Source organism: Pagrus pagrus (assembly GCF_965226575.1).
Source record: "Pagrus pagrus genome assembly, chromosome: 21".
Classification (NCBI taxonomy): domain Eukaryota; kingdom Metazoa; phylum Chordata; class Actinopteri; order Spariformes; family Sparidae; genus Pagrus; species Pagrus pagrus.
This window is the reverse complement of record NC_140208.1, coordinates 21,881,202-21,891,731: the sequence shown is the minus strand read 5'-3', so window position 1 is coordinate 21,891,731 and position 10,530 is coordinate 21,881,202. Positions and strand designations below refer to the sequence as shown.

Below are 10,530 nucleotides of genomic sequence, written 5' to 3'. Positions count from 1 at the left end.
GGCTAGTGTGAAATGGGGAGCAGTGATGAATTCAAGGAAGGCAGACTCTGGGCAAAAAGGAAATACTAAGTGTCCCAATGACGAGCAATGATCCACTGTTAAAAACTCACAGTCAGGAGCTGTAGTTCACACATGTATCAGCAGCAAAAAAGATCAAACTTTTCCAAACCCACTCCGATGATGAACCTTGGTCCGGATTCTTGGTCTCTCCTGTGGTTTTTTCTCCAAACACTCCTTCTTTTCCAGACCCTCTTCCTCTGCTTCTGCTCCCAGTCTCTGCTTTTCCTCACACAATCACCCACAGGTGTGCACAGATTATATCACTTTTGCCACACCCACTCTCCCTCACAGCATCCTCTGCTGTGAGGGAGAGGAAAGGAGCAGTCCAGTCTGCTACAACGCTACGTCTGCTTTCCTTTTTTGGATTTTCTTCCATTCTGTCTTTATTTATCTCTTCATTCTCTCCTTTGTTTCCTTCTCTGATTTGTGTTTATTTGGACAAAAATTCATGTTGTATAATGTTTTTTGTTACTGTAAGCTTACAGTTCTCTCCCCTAAACCTGCACACTGATTTCTGTATTGATGGTAAGCAAGTTGACAGACCATGTTTTCTTTTGTTGTTTCTGTTTGTTTGGGGTTTTTTAAGGACAATCCTGATATTCCGGAAGACGGTTTATGAGTGTGGATCGAACCATTGCACATGACAACATCCCCTCCTTCATTTCTGCCCTGTGCTTGATGTTTGGGAGCTATTATTGTGTCAGCATCCATTACCCATCAGAGCATGCATCAACCCTGGAGTTTCTGCAGAGGTGTGTCTTTTAGGATTATTTTATTTAACTATTTCACCTTATTGAACTGAAACAAATATAAAGTGGCTACTATGGTGACTTAGGAGACTTGTCATCTCACTGGATATCAGTGGCTTTAAAATAATAGCTTGAATGTTTGTTTGTGTTTATTGTTTGTTAATGAAGCTATCTTATTATAAATAGTCTTTTTTCTTCTATTTCCTAAGGTGTTTTTTTCTCTCAACCAAGAGAAGGGCACTAAAGTGGAGAAGAAAGGCACGTGCGACCCGAGTCCTCACCTTGATTCAGGACCTTTCTGATCATGAGTGACTTGGTGTCTAAATATTGACTAAAAGACACTGAGCAGTCCCTGTGTGCTTCCGCTTCCGCCTGCTTCTTACCGGCAAAGGTAACACGTCAGCTAACGTCAGTCTTAGCGTCTAGCTCACTTTTAGTTGTTTTTAAGGGGCTTTTATTCCAGTATCTTAGCAGATTTTAGTTGCTTTTAGTCTTTTTATACTCACAGTTACTATACTGTGTGTTTTTAAGGCGATCAGTGGCTATTTTATCTGCTTTTACTGGACACTAAGCCGGCGACAGCCGGCGACGTACAAGCTACCTAGCCAGGGTAAGCTAAATGGCTACCTCCATGTCCCCGGCTGATCATCAACAACTAAAGAAAGCTCACAAAAAGATTGCTGACCTGACAGATGATGTTCGCCGACTTTCCGAGGAGCTAAGGAGCAAGGACGCCCTGCTACAGCAGTCCCTGACAGTAGCTCACGAGCAGTGTCTCCAGATCTCATCGCTGTCGGCGGCCCTCCAGGACACGGTGCCCTGGGATCCCACCTGCCCGCGGCCATCCTTCTGCTCCACTCCCCGCCTCCGGCGATCATGGGATCAGGTTACCCATGGCCGAAAGAGGACCCCACCTGGAGCTGTTTCGCCTTCAATCCCAGTCTCCAATCGCTACGAGGCTCTGTCGCAGCTTGCTGGCGCCCCGGCGCGGTGTCCACAGCTCCACTCCCCGGTGGTGCACCGCCACCCAGGCCCGCGGGTCCCTCGCCAGCGGGGGGAAGCAAGGCAGCTGCCCTGCGCCACCAGGTCGGTCTAACATCTCCCCCGCTGTCTTCTGGAGGTCCCCACAGCCGATCTGCTGGTGCCTGTGTTGTTCCCCCGTTGACAGACACCACAGCCTTCCCTCCACTCACGGCTGCCTGCGCTCCAGCGGATGGACGTCCTGCATCAGCCCAGCGGAAGCGGCTCCTCAGGGATGCGGTGCGGTGGCATTCTCGACATCCTCCCCACGAAGACCGACACCACCTCCGGTCCCCAGACGGATGCAACGGAGTCTCCGAACCGGCCTCCACCTCCAGACAGCAGGCAACAACACTTGTCATCGGCGATTCCATCGTCCGGAATGTCCGTCTGAGGGGGGCGTTCACCCTGTCCTTTCCCGGCGCCACCGTTGCTGAGGTAACGGAGAAAATCCCAAACGTCCTGGCCTCCCACCCACAGGTAAATAGGGTCGTCATACATGTGGGTACAAACGACACCTCCAAGCAACAGTCTGAGCTTTTAAAGCGGGATTTTACGCAGCTTTTTAATCAACTCTCCCGGTTCCAACTGGATGTTTTTATTTCCGGCCCCACCCCCACCTGTGGCAGGGGCATAGGGCGCTTCAGCAGGTTGCTCAGCCTGAACACCTGGCTTTCCTCCGCCTGCAGCAACCACAAGGTCGGCTTCGTAGACAATTTTGATGTCTTCTGGGAGAGGAGACATCTGTTTGGATCGGACGGCCTTCATCTTAACAGAGCCGGCACTCGCGTGTTGTCCGCCAACCTGGCATACGGTGTTCAACACGCGTTCGCCACCACACTCCCCTCCAGCCACTCCAAACCTACACAGACTGACTCGTCCGCTGCTGATTGATGTCCCCCTGGTCCCTGCTCCTATGCATTCAGTTCCACCTCCGATCACATCATACACAATACTGGACTCGGACCTTCTGTTCTCATTAACAACTCTCCCATTCCTGTCATCATCACTCAACGTAAGCAAACCAGACCACACCATGTTCACTCTGTAAACTTTACTAACCTTAAACCTCTCCCAAAACATCAACAATCCACCTGTATCCCTAGGTCACCTGTCACCATCAATATGGCACTTTTAAATGTTCGTTCCCTTTTGAACAAATCGTTTATTATCAATGACCTGATTTTAGATAACAAGGTTGACTGTTTATTTTTAACTGAAACATGGCTGGGCACAGACGCGCCAATTATTCTCACTGAGGCCTCCCCACCTAATTTTAACTTCTCATTTTCTTTAAGAAGTGGTAGGAAAGGTGGTGGTACTGCATCTATAACTAATAACTCATTACAGACTAAAGAAATCCCTTTTGATCAGAACACCACCTTTGAGCATCATGCAGTTGTTTTTAACAGTCCCTCAAAGGGCATGATGCTGCTTTTATCAGTGAATTTTCTGAATTTTTATCTATAATTCATGCCACTTATAATTTTATCATTATATCTGGTGATTTTAATCTGCATATTGATAATCCATCCGACTCCTTGGCAAAAGAATTTTTAAATCTACTAAGTTACTTGGACTTCACACAACATGTTACTCAGCCGACTCACAACAGAGGACACACTCTGGATTTAGTTCTTAGCTATGGCTTGTCAGCTACTGTGTCCTCTGTTGTTGATTTGGCTGTGTCGGACCATTACTGTGTGTTTTTTAATGTCACCAGTTTTATTCAGCGGGAGACTTCAGTGAGAACTGTCAGGAAACGCTATATTACCCCTGAAGTGGCTGCAAATTTTATTGACAATTTTGGTAAACATTCTCCAGCTACTCTACCTGCATCCTGTGATTTTATCGTTGAACATTTTATGTCAAATCTCAAATCTACACTTGATCTCGTAGCTCCACTATCTACAAAAAAGATACTGCCTAAGCGCACAGCCCCGTCGAGAAATGAAGAGATCAAAAAACTGAAAAGAAATTGCAGGGTAGCAGAACGGAAATGGAGAAAAAACAAATTAACAGTTAATTATGAACTGTACTGTGAACAATTAAAAAACTATAATAACGCTCTCAGGCATGCAAGAAATTCCTATTTTACCAGCATAATCACTAATCATAAAAATAATCCAAAAATACTCTTTAATACTATTGATCTGTTAATCAATCCTGTTTTTAACAGACATCAACACACTCCTACAGACTCCCTTTGCGAGGACTTTGCAGACCACTTCAGGGGTAAAACTGATTTTATAAGATCTTCTATTTTATCGAGTCAAAATACTGTTCTTAATACATTAGAAAGCTTGCTTTTACCCGAGGAAACACTGGACAGTTTTGTTCTGGTTGAAGCTGAGATGCTTGGTAGAGTTTTCTCCCAAGTAAAACCAACAACCTGCCTTTTAGACCCAATTCCAACATCACTTTTTAAAACGTTTTATGGATCCTTTGAAGTTGAGCTCTTGAATATTGTGAATTGTTCCCTTCAGACGGGCACTTTCCCTGCTGCCCTTAAAACGGCAGTAGTGAGGCTGCTTCTGAAGAAAAACAATTTGGACCCGGATGTTCTTAATAACTACAGACCAGTGTCCAACTTACCATTTTTAAGCAAAATTTTAGAAAAACTTGTTTTTATTCAGTTGAATGATTTTTTAAATAGTCGTTCTATCTTTGAGAAATTCCAATCTGGATTTAGAACAAACCACAGTACCGAGACAGCACTATTGAAGATCGTCAATGATCTTAGGTGCAACTTGGACTTAAACAAACTTACAGTCCTTGTGCTTCTTGACCTAAGTGCTGCTTTTGATACGGTAGATCACCCAATTCTTTTAAACAGACTAAAACATCTTGTTGGTGTCTCTGGTACTGCCCTTCAATGGTTTAGTTCTTATCTCAGGGATAGAAATTATCTGGTAAGTTTGGACACATGCTCCTCAAGGATACATGAAATTAAATGTGGTGTGCCCCAAGGCTCAATTTTAGGCCCCGTACTTTTTAACCTATACATGCTCCCACTGGGAAATGTCATCAGGAGGCATGGTGTCAATTTCCATAGCTATGCGGATGACACACAACTGTACATATCTATGTCTCCTGATGACACAGGGCCTATTGATGCCCTTTTTAAATGTATCTTAGACATCAAATCCTGGATGGCAGAACATTTTTTACAGCTCAACCAGAGCAAGACTGAGGTTTTAATTATCGATCCTAAGGCCCAGGGAGAGAAACTTTTATCAAAACTGCAAACAATATCTTTAACTCCATCCAATCAGGTAAAGAATATGGGCGTCATCTTCGACTCTGAGCTCAATTTTATTCCACACATTAAACAGGTTACAAAAACAGGATTTTATCATTTAAAAAACTTAGCCAGAGTCCGCCCCCTTCTCTCCCGTGCTAACACAGAGACGCTAATGCATGCTTTTATTTCCAGCCGTATTGACTACTGTAATGCCCTGCTTTCTGGTCTTCCAAAAAGAAACATCTTAAGTCTACAACTTTTACAGAACTCAGCAGCACATGTTCTGACGAAGACCAGAAGGCGGGCTCATATTACACCGGTTTTAAAATCACTGCATTGGCTCCCTGTGTGTTTTAGGATCGATTTTAAGGTCCTTTTGATGGTTTTTAAATGTCTTAGGGGTTTGGGACCTTCTTATCTTTCAGAACTGCTTTTACCATATGAACCCTCGCGGACCCTGAGATCCTCCGGCACTGGCCTTTTGATAATCTCTAAAGCTAGAACACGAACGTACGGTGAGGCAGCTTTCCAGCACTACGGCCCCCGTCTGTGGAATAGCCTGTGGAGGGCCGCAGAGAATGTTAATATTTTTAAAAGCAGGCTCAAGACCCACCTATTTAACCTGGCTTTTAACTAATGTTTTATTCTCTTAGCCAATTTATATTTTAGTCCTCGCTATTTATTTACTTTTATTTATTTATTTATTTAGTTACTTTTACTGTTTACTTACTTATTTATTCTTATAGCAGAGCTGATTTGAGCTACTTTTAGTGTTTTATTTATTTAACTTTCTTATTCCATATAGTTTTATGTAGTTTTAAGGTAGTTTTATGTTTGATGTTTTATGTTTTTATTGTCTCTAGTTCTTTTATGCTCTTATTCAATATCTCCAGTGTTTCCTCGGTGGGGGCTGTCTGCGCTGGGGGCTGCTTTCGGCCGTGTCTGGGATGTCTCTGTCTCGTGGCGAAAATCATCTGGGCTTGGTGGGGGGCCTATGGCAGTGCTTAGCCGCGCTGCTGTGGGGCCCTCGCTGGCCTGTAGCTGGGTGGGCGCCCGAGTGGAGGTGTCCTGGCCTGGGCTGTGGGCGGCCCCTGGTGCAGACGGCCTCCTGTGACAGCGCTTCCTGACTTGGCTCCTCTGTGTTCAGCCACATGTTTTTAAGATCAATTTTATTTGTGTGTGTGTGTGTGTGTGTGTGTGTGTGTGTGTGTGTGTGTGTGTGTGCATGTGTGCATGTGTGTACGTTTATATGTGCTGGGGTTGGGGCCTTGGGTGGGGTAGGGCGGGATGAGGGTTGTTTTTAAAACATGTAAAGCACTTTGTGCTACATTTTTAATGTATGAAAAGTGCTTTAAAAATAAAGTTATTATTATTATTATTATTAAAATAACGAAACTAAACAAACAAGCTTAATGATGTGATGGTGTGCCCCACTTACAGTTTGTGGATTTGTTTCATCTCTTTATCTGCTCAGTTCTTCTCGCTTAAGAATCAAGTAAAAGTTTAAGATGAAAAATGTGTTTAGTGTTATTTCCTCAGTTGCACCTGTATCTTCATTTGCAGAGCTTCTTTGAAAATGCTGGTGTGTCAGTACATTAAATGTCTGACACTAATGTAGTTTTTTTTTTCTGTCCGATAGCCAAATCTCATTCAAATAAAAATCAGCCATTCATTGTCCTTTTGAAGTATTCCCTCTTTCTTTCCTTCACTCTCACTTAAATTTCGGTTCGAATGAGAATGCCACTATCTCACATACATTAACTACATACATATTAAGATTATGTATGTTGAGAATTGACAGATGTTTTTGTTCATATCTTTGTGACTAATACATTCTTGCAACGACATGTTAGTATTTTATTTTTATATTTGTAATATTTAAAAAAATATTTTAAAATATTTCAGTGCAGTAACTCTTAAGGTACAGCTATCTTAGCTTTTCAATTGTTTGAAATCCTTGCTCTGTGTACGAGCATCTGATGAAAATTGAGATTCATATTAGAATTTAATGCCTTTAGTTTGACATACAATTGCAGTATTTCGATGTTGCTTTCACTGTAAAAATGTGTTATTAATGCATCAAAAGACTTTACATTATAAACAACTTTTGAGGGGAATTTGCAGGAAAAATTCAGTTAAATGACGCTAATAATGAGGCTTTTGCAGTAAAATAATGTTTGTTTGGTATTTTTCTGTGAAATTGAATGGGATTCGATGTACAACAAGCAACACCTGGATGTAAATCTTACTGAAAGAATTGGTTTAATAGCATAATGGTCATGCTAATTCAGCAGAATAAATTATTATACATTTTTTAACTGTTAAATTTACAGGTTGCTCTGTAGGTTGTTTTTTATAGTGTGTGCTCTTTTCTCTATCTCACACAGAGCACATGTAAAATAAATATCACAACTAAAACAACAACTGAGGTCAGGTCCCTCATCCATGAATATACCAGAAGGCAGTGATACCTCATTGGCTTTGCAAACTCTTTCTGAAGTTACTGCAGTAACAATGTAGCAGATATCCCTGCGTTCCCTGAGAGAACAACCATATTCTTACAGCACCTGAGGTGTCAGATGGAGAAAAAAGGTTCCCAAACCTCTCCACCAGTCATCTAATTAACAACCCCATTTTAATTAAACATTGATTAGCTCCTAATTAGCCCATGATAGCTCCCAGATGGTTGTGGGAACAGGTACTGGGAGTGACAGGCAGAGGAGCAGGATGAAGGATCTGTAGTGCAACCAAATTGTGTTGCAGAGCTCCCGAGGGCTAAATGTTTTGTGATTATTTTTTCTATTATAAATGATGCATTCACGTGGCATTCGTCCTAATTGACGTCACATTGATAGCTCCCTGATGACGGACACAGAGGATTGAGCATGTGTGTGCGTTCTCATCGAATTAAAGCAGTTATCTGCCACTGCAAAGCAATAAATACATTCTTTAAAGTGTGAGAGTTGCCGAAAGCGAGCATTGATAATAAAGAGATTTTTTCTTTTTTTGGGGGGGGGGGGGGTCTGCTGTAAGAGAAGTTTCTGTCAGGAGCCTTGGGGTTAGATCCTGCTCAAGTCAACACCAACTCACAGTCTGACTCTCATATTAACTGAGTAATTGTCTTAGCTGAGGCTCTTCGTGAATATATGAGCACTCACTCATCAGACTTCTGATACATAAAGTGCACGTCAAACACTCATTACTTGTTCCTAGTCTGCCCTTAAGTCACTGCTTTTAATAAGAAACAGAATACACAAAGCACATGCTAACTCGATGACAGAATTAATTTACATAAACAGTTCACTTTGTGGTATAAAACTGCAACTGAAAAAAAATGCGAATAATCAGCACTGTTAGTTTCATTCATTCCATGTGATATCTGCTTGTACTGTAAAAACAAAGATATATACAACACTTGTATTCAACAGTTGACATGTTAACAACTGTGGTGATTACCAGCCAACTCTAACATGAATTATATGGCTCCCATGCACACTAAAAAAGTCAGAGAATAACTGCACAACCATCACAGAGGCCCAAACCCTGAAAAAGGAATACTGTCATCTGCCTTCCTATTACCTCTTTGTGCCTTGAATCAACCTTGTGCCTGTGGTTTTATGTGTGTGTTTGCGTGTGTGTGTGTGTGTGTGTGTGTGTGTGTGTGTGTGTGTGTGTGTGTGCTCTCACTGTGTTCCAGCTGCTGTTAGCTACTGGAAGTAGCTAGTAGTTTGTAGCTGGAAGTAGTTTTGAAGTGGGGGGACATCCAGCTGAAAATGACATCATTTCTTTCTATCTCAACCTATTTTACAGTTTTTGTACAACTAAAATGTGGTAGAAATGGATTCCCTCTGCTCCCCCTTCTCGGAAGGATACTTCAGTTTTTTTAATGCACAGTCATCTTAACAAACCGCTTTAAAGGTTTGACGCTTAAGGAGCGTCCTGCTGTTAAAGACCCTTACTGTATGCTTTCACTCTAAGAGCTGTTATGCTGTAACCAGTACACTAACCAACCAACAGGTAAAAGTGTTTTATTAAGGTTCGAAAGACATCCATTTTTGTGGGCCATGAATTTGGACTGTCACTGTGCGTGCCGTGGCAGCATGTTTTGTCGTTGTTTTTCCTGTTGTTTTCTCCCTACCTGTTTCCCCCCTCTTTTTTGCCCTCACCTGCTCCTTCTAGTTTAGCCGTTTCTCAATATCCAGTACGCCAAGTTCGAACTTGTGAACTCCGGGAGTCTGGACTTGTGGAGTTCAGTTGGAAGAACGAACTCCTGGGCGACAGGAGGACGGGAGATCGGGAAGACGGTCCGCTCCGCTCCTCGGCCATTGCTATCACGAAATGCTTTCTGGGATACGTAACTTCCCAAAGTCCACACAAGTCTCCACCGATGCATCCTCGATGAAATGGGTGGGGCAACTACACATCCAGGGTATGTCTGTCTGTTTGACTGAAGGTGGTAACCTGATGTGAGGCTGGAGGAAGCACCCAGCGCCTTGCAGAAGGCTCACCAAACCTGGGATGTGAACTGGAGAAACGGTCGATGATGGTGAAGATGACTGTGTTTCCACTTGAGGGGGGCAGTCCAGTGACAAAATCCACTGCAAGATGAGACCAAGGACAACTAGGCACAGGCAGGGGATGGAGTAATCCAGCAGGGGGGCGATGGGACAGGCACAAACCGAGCAGGCTGCAACGAACTCCCTGACATCCTTGAATAAGCTGGGCCACCAGATACGTTGCTGGAGAAACAGGACAGTCCACTGTACACCAGGATGGCAGATTAGTTTATAGGAGTGACCCCACTGTAGGACTTGAGAGCAGACATTCACAGGCAGAAACAGGCTGTTTCTGGGACCTTTGCCTGGATCTGGGTGGTCTCGTTGGGCCTCCTTCACAAGCATCTCAACCTCCCAGGTGGGCACACCGACTATGCAGAGAGGTGGCATGATTGGCTTGGGGCCAGCAGATGCAGAGTCAGGGGAGTAGAGGTGGGAGAGAGCATCCAGATTACCATTACGAGAGCCTTGGCAATAGGAAATGATACAGTTGAAACGACTAAGGAATAGATACTATCGAGCCTGTCGGGAGTTTAGTCTTTTAGCGGAGTACAGGAAAGAGAGGTTCTTGTTATCTGTCCAGATGAGAACTGGTTTTTGAGAACCCTCGAGCGAGTGCCGCCACCCCTAGAGAGCCAAAACCGCAGTCAGCAACTCCTTATTCCCTACATTGTAATTCTGCTCTGCCAGAGAGAGGCAACATGAGAAGAAAGCACTGGGTGAAGCTTTTTAGTGACAGCAATACTTTGGGAGAGGACTGACTCAGAGGCGTCAACCTCAACCAGAAACTGGAGGGCCTGATCAGGATACTGGAGAAACGGAGCGTTACTGAACAGACTTTTTGAGAGTTACAAAGGCTGATTCGGCTCCAGGGATCCATTTGAAGGGGGAGCTGGTGGAG

General features: G+C 43.5%; 1 long non-coding RNA gene across 1 annotated transcript; it reads left to right on the top strand.

Moving 5' to 3' along the window:
- The first annotated feature begins 457 nt into the window (after positions 1-457).
- LOC311250308 lies at positions 458-1,100 on the top strand. Its single transcript, XR_014621265.1, has 3 exons — positions 458-533; positions 647-812; positions 1,019-1,100. It is a non-coding gene; the product is annotated as an uncharacterized lncRNA (long non-coding RNA).
- Positions 1,101-10,530: the final 9,430 nt, after the last annotated feature.